This window comes from Ambystoma mexicanum, chromosome 6p (assembly GCF_040938575.1).
Source record: "Ambystoma mexicanum isolate Mex_15411 chromosome 6p, UKY_AmexF1_1, whole genome shotgun sequence".
NCBI lineage: Eukaryota > Metazoa > Chordata > Amphibia > Caudata > Ambystomatidae > Ambystoma > Ambystoma mexicanum.
In genome coordinates, this window is record NC_090935.1 from 1062862672 (window position 1) to 1062889338 (window position 26667).

At 49.7% G+C, this 26667-nt stretch overlaps 1 long non-coding RNA gene across 1 annotated transcript in view; it reads right to left on the bottom strand.

The window, feature by feature from the left end:
- The window catches only part of LOC138511009 (uncharacterized), a 51597-nt gene extending 26620 nt beyond the window's left edge, over positions 1 to 24977 (bottom strand). The window contains exon 1 of the long non-coding RNA XR_011280534.1: positions 24746 to 24977. This is a non-coding gene — a long non-coding RNA (uncharacterized lncRNA). The remainder of the gene's footprint in view (positions 1 to 24745) is intronic.
- Positions 24978 to 26667: the final 1690 nt, after the last annotated feature.

Consider the following 26667-nt stretch of genomic DNA (forward strand, 5'->3'; position numbering starts at 1 on the left):
GGACTCAGGCCTCTAGGGCCAGGCATCCTCTTCAATAGCCCTCATGGGGCCAGTCCGGACGCCCCTGGCACCAGGCTCATACACCATGAACAACAATGCGCTTGGGAACTACTTTATTGTATTGTCAGCCAACATGGAGGCATCCACATAGCTTGCTTCATAAGAACCAAGCTATGCATTCTAGTGTTTTGGGTGTGGCAGGCCTGGAACTACTTTCCCTGGTACTACTTTACCTGAGCTATATAAACCACACCCTGACTGCAGAACATGCTTCGTGGTACTTTGCAGCTTGCATCGTGACGCTCACCGTGTCGAGCTATTTCCTAGAAGCAGAACCTGCAAGGAGACAAAAGGAACATCATTAGCAGCAGCATCTTACCTGCAGTCTTCCTCTTTAAACACTCGCAGCTACTGAGAACAGCTTCCTCGAAACAGCACGCCTCCCAGACAGAACGACCTGAAAGAGGAAGATAGAGGCAAGAGACATTTACAAATTAAGAACTGCTCAAAAGGCTTACCTGGCTGGTTGCCTCTAAGCTGGCACCACTCCGGAAATTCCACTCGCGCTGAAGAAAACCGCGACCTACAAGGAAGGAAAACACAGGTTAGCAAAGGCAAGACTTTGCAGCGCTGCGCATAGCGCTTACTTACCGCATCATAGCGCTCTTAATGCGCCATCATTTACCAGCGGGGCTCAACCAAGCCATTTCGCCGCGCTGAAGCTCACATACCTAATGGAGGAAAAAAGAGACATTTTAAAGAAAGGCATGCAGGATAGCAACAAAACTAAAGAACAGCAATATGACCTACCTGAACAATATCTAACGGGCTGGCATCAGTGAAGTAACTGGACCGCACTCGCCCATGAAAGACAACGCACCCCTGCAAAGAAGGCAGGACAGAGAGCATGCCTAATTCTACCACAAGGTGAGGAGAGGGCCCAAGAGGGACTGAAAGCATACGTGGGTGGAGGGAGGACACTTACCTCAGTTGGTCAGTCTTGAACACAGTCCTCCTGTGTTTTCAGGCAGAACCTTCCCCGCAGACCACTTCAGGGCAAAGCTGAGAAGCATGCCAGCGAGTAACCCAGCTGGGTGGCGTCCCTGTGGATATCAGGTGAGCGTAACAATACCTTTGGCTGGTCACTTAAATTTTAAGAAGACCAAGGAAAGGATCTCTCTTTACTTCTACTGGCCTAAAATGGGTTCAGTAGTAGACAAATTCTGCAGATGCTGACACACTTGCCAAACCTCTGGCAAGCATGGATCCAAGAATGTGGCACCCTTGGTGCCTCTCCCAGTGGTGGGAGTTCCTTTTGCGAGGGTAGGGACTGACATTGTTGATCCTCTTGACCCTCCTACATCTTCAGTCAACAAGTTTTTCCTGGTTGTAGTGGATCATGCCACTAGATTTCCTGAAGCCATACCTATGAGGACTGTTACGGCTCCGCCTGTGGCTAAGGCCCTACTTGGTATTTTTACCAGAGTAGGTTTTCCTAAGGAGGTGATATCTGACAGGGGACCAAATTTTATGCCCCACTACATGCAAACCATGTGGAAAACCTGTGGAGTCACCTACATGTTCTCACCTGCCTACCATCCCCAAACCAATGAATTGGTGGAGAGGTTTATGTCATGATGCCTACCCCCGGAGCACCAGGACAGGCCCAGCACCCCCGGGAGCAGGCATCATTCCCTCGGGTAAAAGCCCATTGGCCCCTAATAGGGGCTCTTTGGACTTTGTCCTGGCGCCTTTGGCGCCAGGCTCATGTTGGACATCAGTCCTGGCGCCATAGGCGCCAGGCTCATAAAAGAGGGTGTTTGGTGCACTTACCTGACGCAGACCATGCTGCATGAAGCCTCAAGCCAAATGAGGCTTAGGAGGGACTATTTTATCAAAGGAACTATTTTACTTGGGTGGGGACCGTGGAAGAATACTTACCTGGAACTTCTTCCAAGGCTATTTAAACCACACCCGGACTGCCACACGTGCTTCGCGTTGCTCTGCATCTAGCAGCTGAACGCTCACCGTGCCTGCTCCTGCATCCTGCCTCCAGCCACGCCCGCCTCGATCTTGGGATACCTGAAAGGAAGGAAGGGAAAAGGTAAGGGTGAAAACCAAGAGCTTAATCTAACTTCCTACCTGTGTCCGGAACCATCACGCCAGCGATCCTGAAGATAGACATTCTTTAAAAAGCATTGCGCTACTTGTTGCAGCGCCGCGCATCACTCACCTGCCTCGTGGGCTCTTCACTATCCACCGCGACCTTCTGGGCATTCCCCCACATCTCTGCACCTGTAGGGGAGAAGAAGAGACAAAAGGTGAGCAGGAGGAACAAATGAGGATAGCCTGATTTTCCGTCACAAGACTTACCTGGCCATATTTGACGGAACCACTCCTCATTTCGGGTCGGCGCCACTTCTTGGCCTGGTACCGCAGCCCAGCCCCTAAGGGGAAAAAGAAAGACATTACTAGAGGATTCAAAGACATTCAAAGGGATCATTTTATCACAAACTCACCTGAGTTTATCTCCGGCAATATCCCTCGAAGCATCACTTCCACTCTGCACCAGAAAATAAGGACAGATCACAGGTTAAGAAAAGCAAACAAAGAGAAGACTCTACTCTGGAACTTTTTAAACTGCATACTTACGGCATTTTGCCTTCTGAAACCAGTGAAGTAACTGGTCAAATACGCGCCCCTGCACCAGAAGCAGGATGGAGAGCTCATCCATTCAAACATTAAGGTGAGCCTTGATTGGGGATTTCGGAGGTGGTCAGAGAAGAGCAAAGGGGAGGTGGGAAGCAATCACATAACTCTGCAGACAGTTAATCCCCTTTCTCCACCCACAGAAAGATTTTTCTGCGGGCCAGACAAGCCAGATTTGGGGGTCCAGTTCAGTCGGTGTTTCGAATCCTGCGCATAACACTTGAAGAGGTCACAGCAATCCAGACCAGGTCAGCACCTCCGTGGGGGCCAGGTGAGCGTTACAGAACGCGAAGCCTTCCTACAAATTCCCACCGAGGCGCTATGGAAACTTCTGAGACTGATATGTTGGCCCAATTACTGGGGGAATTATGGGCCGAAGTACATGCCGCTCGTCAAGAGACTAATGCCCTCAGGAGGGAAATAATCGTATCTAAGGAACTAACTGATGACCTGGCTAGGCAGGTATTGCAAGGTCAAGCTGGGCAAACCCCTCTACCTGGTTCTGGGGGGAATTCTGTTCCTGTGGCTTCAAGTAACCCTGTGCAAATCAATCTACCTGGAAATATGCCGCTGGCCCCACCTGAACGCTTTGCTGGGGACCCCAAACGGTTCGCCGTATTCATGAATCAATGTCGTTTGCACTTCCTATGCAGACCTGGGGCCTTCCCTAATGACCAGACCAAGGTAGCTTTTGTGTTGTCATACCTTAGCGGCTGTGCTGCCGATTGGTCAGTACCGCTGGTTACTCAAGATGACCCAATCCTCCAGGATTTCCAAGGATTTCAAGCAAGCATGGAGAGATTATTTGCTCGTCATTCTCAGGGACAAGCTCTGGATGATGAACTTCTATCCCTGCGACAGGGCAACCAAGACCTCCTCTCCTACATAGCAACCTTTAACAGACTAATCGTGTAAACTGGGTGGCCAGAGGATAAAAGAATCACATTATTCTATTGGGGTCTATGCGGAGAACTTAAAGATGTCTTGGCCCAAGTTGTAAATCCGCCCCAAGACTGCACAGAATATATAGACTTAGTGGTCCAATTGGATCACAGGCTCCAAAACCGAAAAGCAGATCGGTACAAGTTTGAAACCTGGGTGTTGGTCAAGACCCACGTCACTCCCAAGGGTGCTGATGTCTCCGAGCCTATGCAAATTGGAGGGGTTAGAGGACCGTTAACCCAAAAGGAACGTGAAAGGAAGTGGCAGTTAAAATTATGTCTTTATTGTGGGAACTCTGGACACTTTCTACGAGATTGCCCAGCAAAACCGCCCAAGAAGGTGGTAGGAGCCGCTGATAAAAACCATGAAGACTGTTTCGGGAAACGACTCCGCCCGACAAGCGTAGGGGTCCGCTTGCCGAGCTTGAAAACTAACTCTCAGACCTCGCATTTCATTGTGCCAATGGTTCTCGTAGATCCGGAACAGCCTAAGGGGTTGCATGCAATAAAGGCATACATCGATAGTGGGGCTATAGGAAACTATGTGGATCGTGAATTGGTCTCTAGGATTAACCTCCCTCTGCGTCCAAAAACCAGCAAAGATGTCATCACCACAGTCGATGGAACTGAAATTGCCTCAGGACCGGTAACACATTCCACTACTGAGGTGACTCTTATTGGTCCGGACGGCCATCGGGAGGCAGTTGTGTTTGATGTAATCAAGGCCCCACAGTTTCAGGTTATTCTCGGAATTCCTTGGTTAGAGACACATAATCCTCGAATTGATTGGCGAGCAAAGAGAATAACCTTCCCGGATTGTGCACAAACCTGCTACCCAGAAAATCTGAAGATTAGTCTAGCATCTGTAACCTCTGTCTCCATGCAACTACCTCCGGAATACCAAGACTTTCAGGACGTCTTCCAAAAGGAACAGGCCAACACGTTACCCCCCCACAGATCGTACGATTGCCAAATCGATCTGCTGCCCGGTGCACAACCCCCTTGTAGCAGGATTTATGCCCTTTACTGAACCTGAGAACCGGCATTTGAGACAATATTTAGATCAATACCTAGCCAATGGTTTCATTCGCCGGTCAAAGTCCCCGGCATCCTCGGCTTTGTTCTTCGTGCCCAAAAAAGAAGGCGACCTTAGAACTTGTATCGACTACCGCGCATTGAATCAGATAACGGTTAAAAACCGTTACCCTCTGCCTTTGATCCCTGAACTCCTTGACCAGGTGAAGGACGCTTGCGTATACACCAAGTTAGATCTCTGGGGGGCTTATCATCTGGTGCGAGTAAAATAAGGCGACAAATGGAAAACAGGCTTCCGTACAAAATATGGTTTATTCGAATACCAGGTGATGCCTTTTGGGTTGTGCAACGCGCCTGCTGCCTTCCAATTCTTCATGAACGATGTCCTTTGGGAACTTATCGATGTTTGTGTTGTCGTTTATATCGAAGACATTCTTGTGTACTCCTCTTCGGAATCTGATCACAGAAAGCATGTCCGGGCCGTCCTTGAGAAATTGCGCCAGCACAAACTGTTTGCTAAGCTGGAAAAGTGTGTTTTCCATACCACCGAGGTGGAGTTTCTTGGATTCATCCTGACACCTAATGGGGTCCGAAAGGACTCACGGAAAGTGGAGGCCATCCTCAAATGGCCATCCCCTAGCTCGGTAAAAGGGGTCCTAAGCATGCTTGGTTTTGCCAATTTTTATTGCAGATTTATTCCGGAATTTTCACGTTTAGTACAACCCATCACTGCACTCTTGCGGAAAAATAAACGTTTCGAATGGACCAAGGAAGCCGAACAGGCCTTTCAGGAATTGAAAGCTAAATTCACATCTGCACCTATTTTGAAGCACCCGCGTCCCGATCTCCCATACATAGTCGAAACTGACGCGTCCAGTTTAGCCATGGGAGCTGTCCTGTCTCAGAGAGACCCTGAAACCAACAAACTGCATCCTGTAGCATTTTGGTCCAGAAAGTTCTCACCGCCTGAGGTAAATTATGCAATTACCGATAAGGAATTATTAGTCTTTAAGTCCGCCTTTAAGGCTTGGCGGCATTATCTTCTTGGCGCCAGGCACACCATCACCGTGATCACTCATCACCGAAATTTACAATATTTAAAGACTGCCAAGGCTCAATCATCACGTCAGCTCCGATGGGCTTTGTTCTTTGCTGAGTTTGATCTCGTAATCACTTACCGTCCCGGCTGTATAAATGGCAAAGCAGACGCACTATCTAGAATAGGAATGGGAGAAATAGACACTAATTCAGAACCTGTGCCGATCATTCCCGAACAAAGAATTTTGGGATTAACCTCCTTACAAACCTTTGAAGACATTCAAGCACGAGTAAAACAACTCCTGGACTCTACCGCCTTGCAGGATTGGATCCAAAGGGGGTCTTACTTTTCGGTCAACGATGGCCTACCTTACTTCCAAGGACGCTTATTTCTGCCAGAAAAGGAATTACAAGAACTGGTTATTTCCCGTCATCATGATACCCTGATGGAAGGACATCCTGGCATTGCCAAAACTGAGGAAAAAATTAAATGACAATTCTGGTGGCCTTCCTGGCGAAAGGATATTAAATCTTTTGTGATGTCCTGTGGAGTTTGCGCCCAAAACAAAGGCCAAAAGACAAAACCCGCCGGTGTTCTTCAGCCTTTAGACATTCCACCAGCGCCTTGGCACACCTTGTCACTAGATTTTATCACGGACCTGCCCCCTTGTAATGGATACAATACTATTCTGGTTGTGGTGGATCTATTTTCTAAAATGGCTCATTTTATTCCGTTGAAAGGATTACCTTCAGCTTCTGTCCTTGCTAAGAAATTCCTCGAAAATATCATCCGCTTGCATGGATTCCCGTCCATATTAGTCTCTGACCGGGGAAGCCAGTTTATTTCACACTTTTGGAAAAGGTGTTGTCAACTAGCACAAATCGACGTAAGACTCTCAACCAGCCATCACCCAAAGACCGATGGTCAGACGGAGAGAACGAACCAGACCCTTGAACAATACCTACGGTGTATGTTGCACCAATCGGAGGGTAATTGGAAGGATTTGTTATGGGTGGCCGAATATGCATACAATAACTCGGTGCACTCTGGAACTGGACAAAGCCCCTTTTACACCCTATATGGACATCACCCTCGTACTGCAGACCTGGACTCTCCTCTGAGCCTTGAAATGCCCACAGTAGACCATATGCATTCCACTATAACTCAAGCATTCAAGAATGCAACTGCCCATTTGCAACAAGCGAAAGAGAAATATAAGAAAAATGCAGACCTGCATCGGAAGGAGGCGCCTTCATACCAAATAGGAGACCAAGTATGGTTGGCTACCAAACATTTATTGCTCGAGGGACCTCGAACTTTTAATCCAAGGTAATTGGGCCCTTATTCGATCAAAGCTATCATTAATCCAGTGGCAGTCAAGCTCGATCTGCCAGCTAACATGCGGATTCATCACGTTTTTCATGTGTCACTTTTGAAACCAGTGCAACCAGGAACCAGATTAATAAAGCCACCATAACCAATTCAGATAGATGGGGAGCCTGAATTCGAGGTGAAGAACATTTTGGATTCTAAAAGTTCAAAATCAAAACTTCTCTATCTAATTGATTGGAAAGGGTACGGGCCTCAGGAAAGGTCTTGGGAACCCAGCAACCATGTACATGCACCTCGGCTGGTAAAAAAGTTCCATCGGGATTTCCCAAACAAACCGAAACCTCCAGAGGGAACGACCTTGGGAGGGGCCTTGGGGGGGAGTGCTGTCATGATGCCTACCCCCGGAGCACCAGGACAGGCCCAGCACCCCCGGGAGCAGGCATCATGCCCTCGGGTAAAAGCCCAGCAGCCCCTAATAGGGGCTCTTTGGACTTTGTCCTGTCGCCTTTGGCGCCAGGCTCATGTTGGACATCAGTCCTGGTGCCATAGGCGCCAGGCTCATAAAAGAGGGTGTTTGGTGCACTTACCTGACGCAGACCATGCTGTATGAAGCCTCAAGCCAAATGAGGCTTAGGAGGGACTATTTTATCAAAGGAACTATTTTACTTGGGTGGGGACCGTGGAAGAATACTTACCTGGAACTTCTTCCAAGGCTATTTAAACCACGCCCGGACTGCCACACGTGCTTCGCGTTGCTCTGCATCTAGCAGCTGAACGCTCACCGTGCCTGCTCCTGCATCCTGCCTCCAGCCACGCCCGCCTCGATCTTGGGATACCTGAAAGGAAGGAAGGGAAGAGAAAAGGGTGAAAACAAAGAACTTAATCTAACTTCCTACCTGTGTCCGGAACCATCACGCCAGCGATCCTGAAGATAGCCATTCTTTAAAAAGCATTGCGCTACTTGTTGCAGCGCCGCGCATCACTCACCTGCCTCGTGGGCTCTTCACTATCCACCGCGACCTTCTGGGCATTCCGCCACATCTCTGCACCTGCAGGGGAGAAGAAGAGACAAAAGGTGAGCAGGAGGAACAAATGAGGAAAGCCTGATTTTCCGTCACAAGATTTACCTGGCCATATTTGACAGAACCACTCCTCATTTCGGGTCGGCGCCACTTCTTGGCCTGGTACCGCACCCCGGCGCCTAAGGGGAAAAAATAAAGACATTACTAGAGGGATTCAAAGACATTTAAAGGGATCATTTTATCACAAACTCACCTGAGTTTATCTCCGGCAATATCCCTCGAAGCATCACTTCCACTCTGCACCTGAAAATAAGGACAGATCGCAGGTTAAGAAAAGCAAACAAAGAGAAGACTCTACTCTGGAACTTTTTAAACTGCATACTTACGGCATTTCGCCTTCCGAAACCAGTGAAGTAACTGGTCAAATACGCGCCCCTGCACCAGAAGCAGGATGGAGAGCTCATCCATTCAAACATTAAGGTGAGCCTTGATTGGGGATTTCGGAGGTGGTCAGAGAAGAGCAAAGGGAAGGTGGGAAGCAATCACATAACTCTGCAGACAGTTAATCCCCTTTCTCCACCTACAGAAAGATTTTTCTGCGGGCAAGACAAGCCAGATTTGGGGGTCCAGTTCAGTCGGTGTTTCGAATCCTGCGCATCACACTTGAAGAGGTCACAGCAATCCAGACCAGGTCAGCGCCTCCGTGGGAGCCAGGTGAGCGTTACAGTTTAACAGAACTATGAAGAGCATGATAGGTGCTTTAGAAGAACCTCTTAGAAGAAAATGGGACCTTCTACTGCCATGCCTTCTCTTTGCATATAGGGAGGTCCCTCAGGCGGGAGTAGGATTCAGTCCCTTCAAACTTCTCTATGGCCATCCAGTCAGAGGTCCATTGGCCCTGATTAAGGAGGGGTTGGAGAGTGCTCCTTCCCCCAAACCAGTCAGAGTGACTGACTATGTGATAGGTCCCCAGAGGAGAATGTCACACATGATGGCAGAGGCAAGTGATAACTTGAAGGCTGGTCAAACTCTGGTCAAACATTGGCATGACCAGAAGGCTAACATGGTTGAGTTCTCTCAAGACCAGCTTGTTCTTGTTTTGTCCCCACAAGGCAGAGGGCCTTGCAGGACAAATGGATGGGACCCTTCAATGTTGTGGGTAAACTTGGAGAGGTGAACTATCTGGTGGAGTTAGGCAATCCTAAGGAGGCTCCCAGAGACTTTCACACCAACCGTTTAAAGGCTTATGTCTCTAGGCCTGACATAGGAGCTCTGCTTCTAGCTTCAGCTCAGGAGGAGGAGAGTGAACCTCTGCCTGACCTCATCAGAGGCTTACCTTTAGATGAGCAAGTGGAAGGAGTTAATCTCTCTTCCAGTCTCACATCTGACCAGCAGGATGAGTGCAAGTTACTGTTAAATCAGTTTGCCTCCCTGTTCTCACTTTCACCAGGCTTGACCCCTTGGGGACAGCATGACATACTCACTGGTGACTGTTTGCCTGTCGAAAGCACAGGGTACAGAATGTCAGACAATGTAAGAACCCATATAAGGAATGAGGTCAATGAGATGCTTGATCTCGGGGTTATAGACCCTCTACCAGTCCATGGGCTAGCCCAGTTGTGCTTGTACCAAAGGCAGGATCCAAGGAGTTGAGATTCTGCGTGGACTATAGAGCTCTAAATGCAGTCACAAAGACTGATGCCCATCCTTTACCTAGGAAAGATGAGCTGGTGGACAAACTTGGTGCAGCCAAGTACCTCAGCACATTTGACCTAACATCAGGCTATTGGCAAATAGCCCTGACAGACCATGCCAAGCAGAAAACTGCATTCTCCACCCCAGCTGGCCTATACCAGTTTAAGGTAATGGCCTTTTGGAGTAAAGAATGCACCTGCTATATTTCAGAGGATGGTCAATCAAGTTCTGAATGGGATGGAGGACTTCTACATGGCATACTTGGATGGCATTGCAGTGTTCTGCCCTACATGGAAAGAACATATTGAACACCCAGGATATGTATTGCAGGCTCTGGTACAGGCCATCTGGCCATGAAGGCAAGCAAATGTCAAATTGCTCAGAGTACAGTGTTCTACCTTGGACATGAGGTAGGAGGAGGTGAAATAAGGCCATTGCCTAGCAAAGTACAAGCTGTACAAAACTGGGCCACCCCGACTACTCAAACCCAAGTGAGAGCCTTCTTAGGTCTCACTGGGTATTAAAGGAACTTCGGAGAGAACTATGGGACCACAGCTTCTCCCTTGAATGTCATATCCTCTCCCAAAATCCCAAAAAAGGTCAGGTGGAATGAAGAGTGGAATCAAGCCTTTGAAGGTCTGAAGAAAGCCCTTTGTCAAGCTCCAGTCCTAAGAGCTCCTGACTATCACCAACCCTTCATTGTACAAACGGATGCTTCTAAAGTAGGTGTAGATGCAGTCCTTAGTCAACTGGATGAGAAAGGTAGGGAACACCCCATTTGTTTCATCAGCAGGAAGTTAAAGGATCCCGACAATAGAACGTGAATGTTTTGCTATTGTGTGGTCACTGAAGAGGTTTAGACCATACTTGTATGGATCTACCTTCATCATTCAGACTGACCACCAACCCTTGAGATGGCTGATGCAAATGAAAGGGGAAAACCCAAAGTTACTCAGATGGTCAATCTGCCTACAAAGATTTGATTTTTCCTTTGAGCACACAGAAGGAAGTCACCACCAAAATGCTGATGGTCTCTCAAGGATGTTTATAATCGACTAGAGGTTTGAGATCCATCCAGGAGTGGATTAAATCCTCCCGTCCCTTAGTCTGGGGGGGGGGGCGGGCAGCGTTATGGAGAATTCTCATTTTATGGCTAATTTCCCTCACCTAGTGAGTCCCCCAGCAGCTTTGCTGCATTTCTCGGGTTATTTTTTTCACTTGGTAAGAGTGTGCCTCTTTTTCCCACTCTTACCTGTGTTTTTGCCATGTGTATTTCATCTGCTTTTGTGATTGTGGACTCTGGAGTATACCACGTCAGTGGCCCCCTTCGTTTGTGTGTTACACAGCACCTTCAGTGCAGTGACACAGGGTTGTCTTTTAGACTTCCCACCAACTCCATTTCTGAGGCTGACTACTGTACCCCAGAAAAGGGTAAAGTTGCCAATAACTTTAGTTAGTCATTTAAAGATCCAGTACACCCCATCTTACATGGAGTACTGGAAAGGGTTAATCCTTAGCCCTTTTTATCTGTACCTCCTAGAGCATTGTTTTGCTCTTTTAACATTTAGACTTGGCTGGTGGCAGTGGTATCTACCCTAACTTTTCTACTGCGATTATACTATATAAACGTGGTATTCTTTTAGGCTATTTTATTAGCCTCAAACGTAAACCTGCTTGACCAAATACTCTTTCTTTTGGCTCCGGTCGGGTTTATTCACCATTTCTTTTTGTTAAAGTCCTTCTTGTGTTTTACTTTGTGCGGCAAACCAGGTTTGCCTTCTTTGTTCACTGTCTTTTGGTGGGCTTCTGCCAAGAAGCCCTCCTCCAGGCACCTGGTTGTCTAGGTGGGCTGAATGTGAGGGAGGGGTGTAGTCACCCCCTGCACAGGGTATCCTAGGAAACCCAAGTCACACTTTGCCATGATTGGCTGAGGTGGTTGTCCGGGCTGGACAACCCCCCTTCTGCGTGATTGACAGCCAGGCTGTGTGAATGGGGGATTGTCACATAAAAGGCAGGTCTCTTGGGCTAGGTGTCAGAGTCACCACTGGAACTACAAGGAACCGAAGAGAATCGGAGAAAATGACGGCTGCTGCAACTACCCCGTCCCAGTGAAGCCCTGCTGCAGTCCTGAGCTATCTACCCTTCGACGACCAGAGAAGATCCAGCCCGGAGTCTTCTTCCCTTGAGCCTGGTGGGGATAACCAGCTCATCTTCCACAGCCAGAAGATCCTCTTCTTGGTCAAAATCGCTGCACACAGCTGTAGTGGTCCGGATAGCCATCTGAAGAGCCTCTCCTGTTTTTAAGGAGCGCACCTTTTATTCACCGTCACTGCTGCCGGCCTCATCCCTGTGTGGTGCAGACCCCTCCAGATGTCCTCCTTCGCACCAAAGCTCCAGGAACCTTGGGTCTGCAGGAAACTACCAGGAACAACTGCCGTGGCACCATCTTCTTCATTGAATAAGGTACTGTGTTCTGCTTGAAGAATTAGGGTGAACCCCTTTTCTTCGCCTCCAAGGCTTGCTCTTGTCTTCCCTCCTTCTTATAACTTTTGCTTCCTCTGATGACAATATCTAAGTACTCCTGGCAACGTTGAATCTTGAACTGTCCAACTGTGTGATCCTCGACAGTAGGAACCCGGTTCCACTTGACACTGGCTACGGCCTATTGACTCTTGAATTTATGTCAACGAGTGTTCTCTGATTCTGTCTGCCTTGATAAAAGTATTGCTTATGATTTTTACCCTCAACTCTCTCTGTGGTTAACTCAGGTGCTAAATCTGTTTTTGCCCCGGTAACATTTCTTGCCGCAGATACGCGTTTCTTTAGTAAGACCGAACTGTCATTACTGTTAAAAAGTGATCGCATACGTATTCCCGGTAACGTCTTTTGTTTCACAACACCGGTCCGTTAAAACATAGAGTACTTACCTTGAATTAGAGTGTACCAAAGTGAATTGTTTTTTTTGTAGTGTATTTTACGTGTGATTTTGAATTAATAGAAGTGTTGTGTTTATAACAAATGGTTTAAAAATAAATGTACTTATATTTTTTTACCTGAAACCTTGAGTGAGTTTTTGCTTGAGTTACAGTAATTGTGGTCTCTTTGTGTAATCTCTACTCCTGCTCATATACTCCTGAGATAAGCCTGGCTGCTCCGCTACTGCTACCACTTTAACATAGTAGTACAGGCTTGTACCAAAGGTAAAACTTGTATTGCCACCTGTAGTCTTAATTGTGTGTAGTGGTCCCTAAGGGCACTGCACAGGATTCTGCCTAACAGAGTCCAAGGTCCTCCCACCCGCCCTTAGAACCCTAAATATGTTGATGTGATTTTTTGGTGGCAAAGCTGGTCCTTGATTGGATTGTGTGTGTGCCTTGTCCACTTCAAGGGCAGGTGAACACCTAACTTTCAGTAGATATAGTGTCTGCTTTTCCACATAGCTTCTGCACTCACATCATGACTGTGGGTTACGTTAGTAGTTGCTGGCATGTGGTGGATTTCATTAGGAACCAGCTTTAAATGCATCAAAAGTCATATCTGAGCATTCTGCACTGCTTGTCACACTTAAGGACAATATGTTACCCTTCTTTGGTTAATCAACGGCGGTAACATGAGTATTAGGGGTGGGATCGCAGCCTCCTCGGTCGCTCCCACAGCTCTGGTTTCCAGCTCAGTCTGCAGCTCCTCTTGATGTTCAGGTTTGGTGGTGCAGGATACTGTCTCAGAGCCGCAGACTTTTAAAATGGCTGAGAGCACTAATGACTGCAGGAATACACAGGCTCTCTCCTTAGGTGCTTCCTCCTATTGGTACTGTTTCTCAAGATCAGCATTTTCTCAAGCATTGCAGGTGATTACTTTTATGGTTTAACATTAGCAATCAAATGTATTATTATGCGTTGTTGTTGTGTCGTGAACAGAGACTCCCAAAAAAGGTAGCCATTGCTGAACAAGCTCACGTGTCCCACCCCATACCTCCTTTGTTACCAATTGTGTGGGAGTTTTTCAAGCTTAAAGACATCACACTAGCATGTGATCAGTGGAACGTGTCAGATGGATTTGTGTGCGAAAATATTTTGCTCACTCTTGGTAAATCCATTCACATGGGGCGATATGTGCATTTCTTCAGGGCGGTGAGTGTCTGTCTAGCGCCATTTTTTCTTAACCTTTATATTTCATGCTGTTTCCAATGTGAAATCAGTGTCTTTCTGAATGAATAATTGTTTCCTCCATTTGTGCAACCTCTGTTTAGAACATAAATAGTTGATGCCTTTTTGTAATTTTCGCATAATTAGGAGTTCACACATCTTACCACAAGGACCGAAACAATGGCTCTCATTCCGAGTTTGGAGGTAAGTAACGTCCCTTACCGGCATGGCGCAAATAGCATGTCCGTGCTGGCACCAGTCCGCTAATTAAGGACTATAATGACTTTGCGGGCACGAGATTTGCACCATGCCGGTAAGGTACCTAGCGCCATGCTGCAAAAGGCTCCCAAAAAGCCCTTAACGGCATGATGCTGGGCGCAGATTACACTTCCGACATAGCGCAAGGCGACATTAGCGGTGACTGTAAATAGCGGTGACCGTAATTAGCGAACACCTCTATTTCCAGTCACTGCTAAATAACGGAACCGGAAATAGCGTCATCACACAGGAACGGGAAGGAGCACGGCGGCCATCTTTAAAAATACAATCCATCAGCACACAGGACCCCTGGGACACTGCTGATTGACTGAAAAGTACCCCCTACAAGCCAAGAATGCCTAAAGCTCTGAAGAAGGGATCTTCCCACCTCCGAAAGGAGAGATTTAACCAGGACGAACTGCAGATGCTTGTGGACACTTTGCAGGAGCATGCCATAGTCTTCAGCAGCAACATGAGGAGAGAGGCAGTGCTGTGTAAAAAAGAGATCTGGGCACTTGTTGCCCAGAAGGTTAGCGCAGTGGGCAACACACCCCGCACGGTGAAAGACTGCCGTAAGCGGTGGGATGATCTGCGCCTAAGGGTGCGCAACATTTTATCTGTAAATCGCGCCCAGGCCATGGAAACTGGAGGAGGACCTAGTTCACCCATAAAGCTCACCCCATGGGAGGACACATGTGCAAGCATGATTGGGTCAGAATCGATTGACGGCATAGGTGAAATGGAGTGTGAAGCCACGACATCTGCTGATGAAGGTGAGTGTCCAAAGTAAACACTGCTAAGCCAAATCTGATGAAAGTTAATGCCAAGGTCTGTCCAAACAGTCACACCATGGTCAGCCACACACACACTCCCTGTAAAGTAGTCAGAAGCAAGTGAGACACATGCTGATGCCTGCTGCAAGGCCATATTGTACATGACACATACCACAGAAAGTAGGAAATTCCACGAGTCACACAGCGTTCATGAAAAAAGTAGTGAGCATGTCAGACAGCACTGTTCCTGGCCAACATGAGTGACTCCGACATATGGCTGCATTTACCACCCATGTATGAAATGACGTGCCCTTCCCAACACAAATGCCTCTTACCCAAAATTGTGTGGATGAGCAATTGTCCCAATGTATGTATGGTGCCTATCCAAACATCACTCATGCCGTCCCTCTCTTCCACCCCCACAGGCAGTGAGCATGACAGCGAAGATCAGGACACCACCGATGCACAGGCATTACCCAGTAAGAGGTCCCAGGAGGACATCAACCATTCGTCAACTTCCAGGGGACAAGCCAGGGGGTGCCGTGTCCCAGCAAGCAAGCCACTGCAGGGACACAAAGCACTTGTACCGCCAAGGCCCGTGGAGGGCACACCACCCCCACCCCCCTCACCCACTGTTCTGGCTGGAGACACCTGTCAGACACTCCATTCGGAGGAGTCCAGTGTGGCTGGGGAGGTGGTAGCCACGGCACCCCTCACATTGGAAGACAGCCAGGATGACATCTGGGGCACCATTGAGGATGATACAATGGATGTTGCCCATACCACAACCCAAATTGCATCCCCCCAGGTATCTACGAGCAATACCGTTAACACCAACACCCCAGAGCAGTTTGCCCATGATGACACCCAGGGACATATCAGTCCAGTATCCAGTGTTGGGGAGGATGAGCAGGCTGGGCATGCCAGCCACATACCCAGCACACTCACATGTGCAGCCAGGGGAACACAGCGGACTGACGTACTCACTGCAGTCATCCGAGAATTTGTAGAGGACAACCGTCAGGCCAGAGTTGAGTGGCGTACAGAGTTGTCAACACTGGGCCAGTCCTTTACCGACAACACCAACTGCCTCTGTGAGGAGGTCTCGGGACTTCGGCAGGTGCTAGGGCACATCGCTGATGCCTTGGAGGCAGGTCGTCCCGCCCCACCACCTCAGCAGGAGGCCACACCATCCTCTAGCAGTTCAATCCAATCCAGCCCGCTCCGCCGGTTAGTCCGTGCACTGCGCTGACAAGACATGCCACTCCCTGGCTCTGGGTGTACCGAGTGAATGTTATGGCAGCCTCATGTAGGCTTCGTGGACTCAATGGGACTTGTGTGGGGGAGTTGTGGGGGAGGGGAGGGGGAGGGTGTGTGGGGGAGTTGTGGGGGAGGGGGAGGGGGTGACGGTGTGTGGGGGAGTTGCGGGGGGTGGGGGATGGGGGTGAGGATGGTGGAGGGTTTTGACACTTACGTTAATATTGTTACATTCAATACACCAGTTGTGTGAAAAAGAAGACCTGAGTGGACATTAATCATTGTGCATGTGTCATTTAATCATTCACAGTGCATACTGTACATGTACCCCCACACCCAGTGCCCTATGTCCAAACATTATGTCACCCTCTACTGACATGTGTGTCAGAAATATTGTGCGATCAATGACTGCCACACAGCACGTCCCTCCAGTGCATTGGCACCGTGTTGAGGTCCTGCCACATCTTCCTCCTCCCCGTCATCATCATCAGGTGGTAGAAGTTCCATGTCAGGGGCACGTTCCGGCGGATGCAAATATTGTACAGCATGACACATGCCATGAGGATCTTGGCCACCTTCTCATGCTTGTAGAGGAGTGCCCCACCCGACCGGCTGAGGCAGCGAAATTGTGCCTTCAACAGACCAAAGGTCTGCTCGATGACCACACGGGTACGGGTATGGGAACGATTGTAGTCCTCCTCGTGCTTGTTCTGTGGGTTTCGGACAGAGGTGAGGAGCCACGGTTTCAAGGGATAGCCACTATCACCTGTATGAGAGAAAAATGGAGGTAAATGTCAGGGGAATCATGAAGGACAGCTGTACTAGTCACACATGCCTGCTGTTTATGGTTGCCCATATGCACATGTCCCTGGATGCATTGCCATCATTTACTGTCCCTCCATGTGTCCTGTGCCATGTTCTAATGGTGTGGGTTTCATCTTCAAGATGATGGTGTGCACTGACGTCTAGTTGCACATGCATGGTGTAAGCATACAGCTGTGGAAGTGTCAAAATAGTGAGGTGTTGTGTCCTGTGAGAATTGGCAGTAGTCTGTGCAATATTGGGCAATGAGCATTGGCTTTCCCATGGTGACATGCAGCACTGGGACTGTGGATTCCCTAGTAGGTTCAGTATGATGCACTCCCAGGAATGCTTGTCCTGTGTGGTAATATGCTGGAGACATCAACATGGTGCATATGCACTGCATGGTGCAGGATGGCGTTACGGAGGATGATGGTCACTGATGGGTGGTGCACATGTTGTGGGATGTGGGGTGGTTTCCTGTTAGTCATGTCGTGATAGGTGTGGACCTTACTTCATTCATATTGGATTTGTGTGTCTTGTACGGTATGTGATGATTTGGGGCACAATGTTTGGTGATGTGCACATCGTGCAGTCTCATCAATATTGGCAGCATGGTGGTGTGTGCATCTCTCCCCCCTTTTCAATGCCATGTGCCAGTCCTGCTACTTACCAAGCAGCCAGACACGTCATCCAGCATGTCGCTCCATGGAGCGTAGTAGCGTGGAGTTCCGCAGGACCAAAGAGTCATGAGTTGACCCGGGATATTGGGCACAACAATGTGTGATGATCTTGCTGGCGTTGCATACCATCTGCACATTGATGGAGTGGTATTGCTCGCGGTTGCGGTACACCATCTGCATGGCATGCAGGACCACCAACTCCACGTGGGTGCAGTCGAGGGCACCTACACAATTTGGCATGCCTGCCAGTGCATGGAAGGCAACTTTTGTATCAAACTTCTCCTGGGGAGTCCGTGGTAGGGAGATGTAGTCCCTTCTGTGCTTGAGGAGGGCATCCAGCACTTGGTTTAGGATCCGGGAAAATAAGGGTTGTAATATGCCATGCATGTGCCCCATTGTGTGCTGGTAGGTGCCTGTGGCAAGGAAGTGGAGCACAGACACTACCTTCAGTAGAGGGGGGATTGTGGTGCATATTTCAATGAGGATCACTATGTCGTCGTGTATCAGGTCCACTATGGTGGTGATGGTGTCCTGCACCAGACGGTACAGGGTGTGGATCTGCTCAGGGGTTAGGTTGAAGGGAGTGGCTCTGATGCGTGGGGTTGGGGGCTGCCAGCGTGGTAATGGTAGCTGCACTGGTGGGGCATGCTGGGCCTGTCTCACCCTCCTTCTCCTCCTGCGTCTCCTCTGTGGTGGCGGCTGTTGTTGTTGTTGATGTTGAGGCATTGCAAGCAGGTCCTCCAGCTCCAGTAATGCTACTACTATTGGTATAATTTTAGTGTGGGAGGGGGTGTGGTGTGTGGGTGTGCTCCTTTTGTACTGGGCCTGACTCCATTGCCTCCACCTGTGCTTATTGTGTGCACCTGTAGCAGTTGGAAAAACTGCTCAGGGCTCTTTATGCCAGGTCAGGGATGCCGGTATTTACGCCATGCCGGTAGGCACTTTTTCCACCTTCATGAGGCCGTTATTTGCATGTTTGCCTCACTTGTGATCTACTCCGGTTTACGGCATGCCGCTAATGCCGGCATGGTGGGTCGCGTGTGCGCACTCAGCCCGCTATTAACGGCATTGTACTTTACGATGCCGCTAATAGCTGTCTTGTTGGTCAGAATAGCCCGTAGCGGTAAGCGATGCCGGTAATCCGGCATCGTTTTTCCCTTACCTGCAAACTCGGAATGAGGGCCAATGTGTACTTTTGGAAAAGCTATGCCAGACCTGTACTGCAAGGTCGGGGTTAACCTTAATTAAACAAACATACATTTGCTAAAGTATTCGTCATCTCAATGTTAATAGTGTATGTCCTGCATTTGCCTCTGGATTCCACATTTTTTGGCAATTTCTATTAAGCAGTTGGCTCGGATGAACGGCTTTCATCTTCTCTCAGTTTGAAAAGTTACTTTCACTTCTGTGTCCGACCAGGCTCTCATTATGCTCCATTATCCACTTCTAAAATCACACAGGCTTTTTGTTATTGGACTTTTTAGAAAACCAAACACACGTTAAAGCAACAATTCATTCAGTTTGTTCTGGAGGTGACGACGGAGAAACTGGAGGAGGCACCCAAATAACAGGGCAGCGTCCTCCTGCCTCCCCCCTGGGCAGGGGGGAGGAGTGTGAGCAAGCGAGGGGCAGGAAGCCCACCAAACTGGGCAAGTTTGCCCGTGAAATTAAAACTAAAGAAATGGGTAGGCCAGGGGGCTTATAAGCAGCTGGGCATTTGGTTGGTGGAACTTTGCAGTCCAGGGACACCTGACAGCCAAGGAAGGAGGAAGCAGTTTTGTTTACCTCCCATCGACCCTGCATAAGGACGGCGGAATTGAAAGGCCTTGCTGCTGCTGTCACAGAACGGCGAGGCGGTGTTTGTTTCGACCAGTGGCACTAAACGGACTACTAACGAGCCGTGGAAAAACGGCAAGGGTTTTCGCTCTTCTCGTGATCAGGGCCCCTTTGAGGCCTAAACGGCAAGGGTGCTGGAGGTGTCGATGAGGCTCGACTTTCCCGGACAAAAGGGCACTCCTCCAACCCAGGAACACCTGCAAGGGCAGGTGGGGTTCAGACAAGAATGGTTGGGGGAGCTTTGGCCTACAGTGGACTTGGTTGGAAAAGGGTGAAGCTAGGTTTGGACACAGAACAGTCGGCTGGTCGCTGCACCTTCAGAACTATTTGGTTTGCAGTGTTTTGGAATCTTGTAGTTTTTAGCAATGTTGTGAAAATAAATCTGTGGCCTTTTATGCCAACAAAGAATGAATTTTTCATTCTGCGCCTTTTTCCTTGGTGGGGGAGCATGGGTGGCGAATGGAATAAGCAAGTATGTTGGGATAAGTAGGGACAAATGCCCAGGTTATGACTGGGGCGTTTACTCTCCATCGTTCCAACTGTTGAGTCCCGATGAATTTTGTCTCTTCGATTACACCTGCTTAGCGTGGGCACCCCAGTGCCTTGTCCTCCCCCCCCTCCTCCATGACCTGGCCCCTAACCCCCCTCTCCTCCCCTCATACCCCCGGCATATGTCATACATCACATGTTGAAGAAACAACTCAGACACCTTGTAAAGTTGGAAGAGTAAAATGCCTCAGCAGCTTTATTTTGCATAAAGTCTTGGAGTTATCTTACAGGCGATCCGTCATTCACCACCACAGGTATACTACTCTGTGTGCGGCTACCTAGGTATCCCTTGCCCCCCCCCCTCTCCCTTACCCTCCTCGTCCGGTGGATGCCTCAGGTTGAGCCCGGCCCTTGCTATTAACCTCTCTCTACCCCTGGCCGTTTTTAGATTTCCCATGAGCGACTTTTGGCATAGCCCCCCCCCTTTTCTCTAGGTCTTTGTTGGGAATCCCCTGCTCCCTCCTCCCCCGACACTTCACCGTGTCCGGTGTTTGGGTCTAGATAAAACCGGCAGCCACGCGGTGCCTCGCTAGTAATCAGGTTCCTATACCGGCACCACCACAAGTGCCCCAACGCTACACATATCCCACATCCGTACGTTAAGGCTGACCCCGACCTCCGGTGCCGGCCCACACCTTTCTGCCTGCCTATATGTCCCCCCTTCAGTCCCCCAAGTGCCGCTTGTACCAGAAGCCCTATCCTATCTATGCTGCCCCCCATGTCTCCCTTCCGTCTTGCCGAGCCCCTAAATCCTCCCAGTTCCCTCTCCCCCCAGCCTCCCTGTGGAGTCTGGCCCAGTGCCCCCCCGCCAGCGTAATATCTCTTCAGTGTACCCTATCCCTCCTCCTTCCTTCCTTTCCCTCGCTCCTCCACTCACCAGGTCCCCAGTTTTTAGGGTCCCGCCAAACCCCACCCCTTCCCTGCCGTTTCTGCCCCTCCATATCCTAGCTCCATTTCCCCCCAGAGGCAGACTTCCCAGCCCTGTTCTTCCGTACCCCGTCTCCTGTCCCCCAGCTTTTGGTCCTTGCCCCCCTTATTCCTTGGGGCTGGCTTCCTCCCCCCTGTTCCCTCTATTCGCCTAGCCGCCCTATCTTGGATCCTCCACCTCCCTCCCCCTCATGCCCCCCTCCTTCCGTGAAGACTTTCCCTTGCTGTTATTTTGTCACCGTTACCTGAGCCCCCCGTAGTCTCCTCTTGCTCCCCCCCGACCGACTTCCCTTGATGGCCTTGATTGTGAGTTTATGTTGATTTCCCCCTCCCTGCAATTTTGGGCGTGGAATTGGCTCCCAAGTCCCCTACGTCCCTCCCCTTTTTCCCAGGGCCTCCCCTGAGCCTAGTACTCTTGGGGCGCCGTAATATCTAAGCTGTTGGCTGAGCATTCCCCTATGGGCCTGCCAGTACTTTGCTACAGGGTTCGACCTGTGACTCCTCCAAGACTCTCTGCTGGTTGCCGGCGGCAGAGAGTTCCCCCAACCTGCACAGGTCGCTCCATAGCCAACCCTTCCGCTTACTCCCCTCGCTCCGTTGCTCCTTGGTTGGTGTATGGCCTCCTTGTCCCCCCCACACCCCGGTCCTTCCAAGGCCTTGCCTCCCCTGCCAGCCTGCGCATCCTACTCCCAGGCAGCAGTGAAGTAAACGCACCGGGGGAGGGGGGTCTGGGTCTGAGGGGGGGTGTACGAGTTGCGCTGAGGATATTCCATTTGTTGCCATTGCCGGGTTGAGGACCTAGACCTAGGTCAGGTTGGTTTGTAATTGTGAGGGGGTAGGCAAATACCTAATTTCGTTCATGTCGAGAAAGGTTTAAAGAGCCCTGTATTTTTTTTTTTTTTTAATGCTCCATTTTGAAACTACGTCTTGGGGCAACCCTAACTTAATTACGCAATGCCCTTACGTGTAGTTTGTTTGAGTGGGTTTGAAATTAGTTCCAGTGAATTCGAGTGGATTCTCTACTGCCCCCTCCAGGAGATGCCTCTCCGTTAATCCGCACTTAGCTCTTGCGGCACGTTACCTTGTGATGCTTAACTGGTTGGTTTAATAGAACTGTCTTGCCCTACAGATCATGCTTGAATGTGGTATTAGTGCTCTCACCCTTGCCCCCCCCCCAATTCCCGGTGTCTGGTTCTGTACCCCTTAATACTGTGCCCCCTTACTCCCTGTTTCGCCGGACCGAGCACCCCAATCCCCCGCCATTCTCTGCACGGGGTGAGGGGGCTCGAAGCGAATGTGTGGTGCTCTGTGTGGTCTTGCTCCCAACACTGGTCAAAACTATTGGCCGCATAGTGAAGTAACTCGTCAGCAGTGCCATGGAAGTGGTTTAAGGTTGAATTCATATATAAAGAAACTGCGCTGTTTTAAAATATTATTTTGTACCTTTCCTTTGGTTGGAGGTCAACTTATTTCAGTCTTAACACTTACCAACAAGGCATTGCAAGCTCTTTGTCCCCCCACCTCTTACTCTCGTCTTCCCCCCCTTGACATAACATTTTCCTACCCTACAACGCCACGCGCCCCCTGAATGAGCTCCATGCCAGGTAATTCACCACAAGCCCTGCGCCGCGCTGAGTTTGAATATTTTTGTTATAGCATTTTCCGCCCACGGAACATACAAAGAAGGCCCCGTTTACCAAATTCGACATGCGGCCCGCACGGCAACCAAATGTGTTCGAACAAAGTAGGCCATTCCTGGTAAATAAAGAACTATCCCCCAAACCTTCATCCTTGTTCCAACACGTGCCAAACCTTCCGCATTTAACTCATGTTGACCCTTGTAAATGCAGCTTCCCGTACTTACCACCCTGCAACCGCCTCGCCCCAGCATGGACCAAACCCCCAAAAGCCCCATCCCATGGCACTTCCAAACCCGCACTTACCAGGTGTGTCCCCCATTCAAAACCCCGAGCTCGACCTGTATTCTATACTGTGTTAGTGGCATCCTCAAATTAGCACTCTAAAATCGCCAGCCTCCCATGAATAACATCAATCCCCATTAGGAATGCGGCGATCCAAGCAAGAACCCCACCCACCCTGCCACGTTGCCCCGCGCGAAGACAACTTGTACCACATCACTACAAACAATGCGCCCTAAACCGCTGCACCACAACAAGTGTGCGCGCCCTCCGTTGTGCTTCCGTGCCCAAGGGCCGCGCTATGGCCAGCTGGCTAAAAGGGTGGTCGCATTACCGTGGTTGCCCCAAACACGATGTCCGACACACACAGGCATAGGGCAAATAACCCACACGCAGTGATAAACAAGACTCCCCTTCCCCCGCTCCATATGCCAGCCCTCATCCCAGCAATGCCCTTCCCGCCCCCCTCTGTCCGAACCTTGCCCAACCCTCTGCTCACCCCAATCGCACCTAGTTTCGGCCCCCCAAGCGCTGGTGCCATGGCAGCCAACCCCACGACATTCTCCTTACTGAGTCAGCCCCTGTTCCCGCCTGCAAGAAAACGATCCCTCAGCCCATTACCGATCCCTGAAGCAAGGGACAAGTCACAGCCCTTATCCCGCACTGTGGCAACGGCTTAGATCCACCCCCATGGCCACATTACCCCCCTTACCACGCCACCGGGCAAGGGCATACCGCTCAGTAAGCTATGCATATTTAAGCAATTCGTAGCGTGTTCTACAGGGCCTTTATTTTGGATCACCTCCCCACTAACAAAAACACCTTAACATCCAACATTCCCAACGTTCCGAGCCAAGCTTTGTCTCCATTGTATCTCGAGGACTGAACACAGTGTTGGGTGACTGCTAAAAAGGCAGCCTTAATGTGACCTTATCAAAATGCGCTACCTATGACGCTGAAGCTTGTGACCAACGCAGTAATGTATTCTGCGGGGAGTGGCAAGCGCCATGTTAATCTTTAAACTGCGGAGAATCGAGGCGCTGGGGAAAGGGAGAGTCTGCTGCTGCCCCTCCTGGCCCAAACCTAGGCAGTGGTCTCCAAGTCCAACAGCCAGCACGACCAGACCCGCCTCCCCTGCTGCTATTCGCGCTGCTCTCGTTTGCTGTCGAGTACCAGGTCTGCTCTAGGAAACGGGGGCGTACCTAAAGTTAGCGCCGAGCATTTCCTTTCCTATCAGTGTCGCACCTGCCTAAATCGGGGGCAAGAGAGGAACCCTAACACGCAAACCGGTTATGGCCGCTCCCAGTCCTCGTGCTACCCAAACAAACTAGGACATCAGACCACACATCAACCCAGTGCCTCATGGCGCATTGCCTGCTGGTGTTTGTAGTCAGCCATGAACCCAGCAATGACCCCCGCCCGTAAGCGTGCCTTTCAATTATAAATGACTTCCTACGTTACACGGGGCCCGCAAGTATGTTATCTACTAAGCCTTACCAGTCCATGCATCTATTTTGCGAGTGTTACAAGGCCCTTCCTATTGCCTCAAACCATATACATCCCCGAAGGTAAACGCAGAATACGTTCCTAATCACAAGCAGGACTCAAAGCGGGCGGCACAGCGACCGTCCTTTCTTACTGCATAGCGACTGCTCTTTTGCTTTACAAAACAACCGCCTTGGGTACCCTGCTTGCAAGCGACCCGCCGTGGGAATACTCATTGCTGCTAAAATTACTAAAAAGCCAACAAATACGGCACAACCGCACTTTTCATCCCTGAATGAACACTTATCCTTCATTAATCCCACACAGTGCAGTCATTACCTTTGCTCTCTTTGAATCCCTTGAACTCCTTATCTGCCAGCAACCAAAAACACCCTCGCTGGAACACTGGAACCGCCATGCTGCATCACACGAACCAGAGCAGCCTTCCTTCCATCTGGGCAGCAAAACGAAAACCTTCAGCCACGGCGAGTCTGCAGGGTCCCACGAAACAAAATCCACGATCCGGTGGGGGCAGGGAACCGAGGGAGAATGTGTTTGTATCTGGAACAAACCCGTGCCTTTATGAGGCCTGCTTCTCACTCGGCTCCCTGCCCCGCCCCTTGCGTTTCGCGCGCTCCTGTCCCTTCCGGGGGCGGGCTGCGTGTTCCTCCCCCATCCCCGCCCCCCTGACCTGCTTCTTGAGTAGTGGGGGGGAGGAGGCCGGCTGGGCAGCCCCCACTAAGGGACGGCGCCCGCCATGCCACCTTCGTTGGCGCGTTCGCCCGCCATTTCAGCTGCGTCATGAACGTCACTCTGTTACTCTTTACCACACACAGCGAACCAGTAAAGGCCACCATTCTTAGCAGTATAGAGAGCATTGCCCATAAGCCAGCGTTAAGATACACAGTGCTGGTGACAAGCCAGTGCAACCTCAGCACCTTGCGGCTGTGCTCCTTTGAGACAACAACACTATAGAGATTGCCCTGTTTCGTGATGGTGTTTGTATTTTATTTTGTTCAGATGAGTGCGGCGTGTTTTGTGTTTTGTGTTTGCATAGTTATGTTCGAGTTCCTATGTGCTGCGCTTTGGAAACACTTGTTGGTAGCATTCCGGTTAGGTACTCCTTCTATTTAACAAAATACAAATCCAGGCGTTTGAAGATGCCTCGTTTAGATACCCGTTCTCTGAAAAGAGACGCAGCGACAATGTTATGGAAACTTGCGAAATGCTGACAAACATCCTACGACGTAATGAAAGGTCGATATCCTGCAACAAAGTCACAGTAAAGCACCGCAGCTCCATTTTGAAAATATGACTTTTTATGTGGCTAAAAAGGTGACCGCACTGCAGCTTTTCAAATAAAAACCTCGCTTCCTCTGATTACAAACCTCCGCTGGGCCATGGGTTCACGCGGCAAAGTATTTATCCATCTCAGATGGGGGCAGCGTTCCCCGATGAGCCCCCGTGATTGCATTTCAGAGCGGGGCCGCAAAGAGCCGCGTCGAGTCCGTATTTCAGTCCCTGGATGTGCAGATTATTACGATCCACGTCTTCCCGGGGCTTGACTTGGGAGGGTTGCTATTGCCCGGTGAGCAGCTACCGGACAAATGACAGACTTAATCAGCTTGCAAAACGCGCAGGATGCGTGGGCAATACTTTCCGCAGGGCCGCTAACAGTCAATACAGTATGCCGTGATTATTCAAGTGCGGGGAGTTCGTGACACCTTTTAAATTCACGATTTGATTTGAAAACGTCTGACACTTTCGCCTACATTCTGAAGTGTCGGGAACACACTGCTAATTGGTTCCAATTTCTATTCTTGCCTTCTTTCCGGAATTCCAAAACAGAAAATTGTGTTTCGTAATCAAACTAAATGGTTGTCGTTTAAATGCAGAGGCAGGTAAATGCTGCACTTCGCTAAAGGTTTATAATGCATGTTTAAAGAAATATAAATGAATATCTGGGAAAGCTGTCATGAACAGGAGTGAATAGTGAGAAAGCAGGCGAGGCTCATCTATGGTGAAAGGTAACACTCCGCTGTTCAGAGTGGCGGGCTGTGCTACAGGCAACTCTGGACTTGTGCTCCTCTTACCCCCTCTCCTAGGCACCTCAACCTCTTCCTTCCAACTCTCCACGTCACTTTGAAGCCATTAACTTGTGATACATGTTCCAGGATGTTATTCCTCTCTGTTAACTACATGCTCGTTTTTGACATGTTAAAATGCTTTTTAATCCCTATTTAGGCAGAAATGTGTTTTCA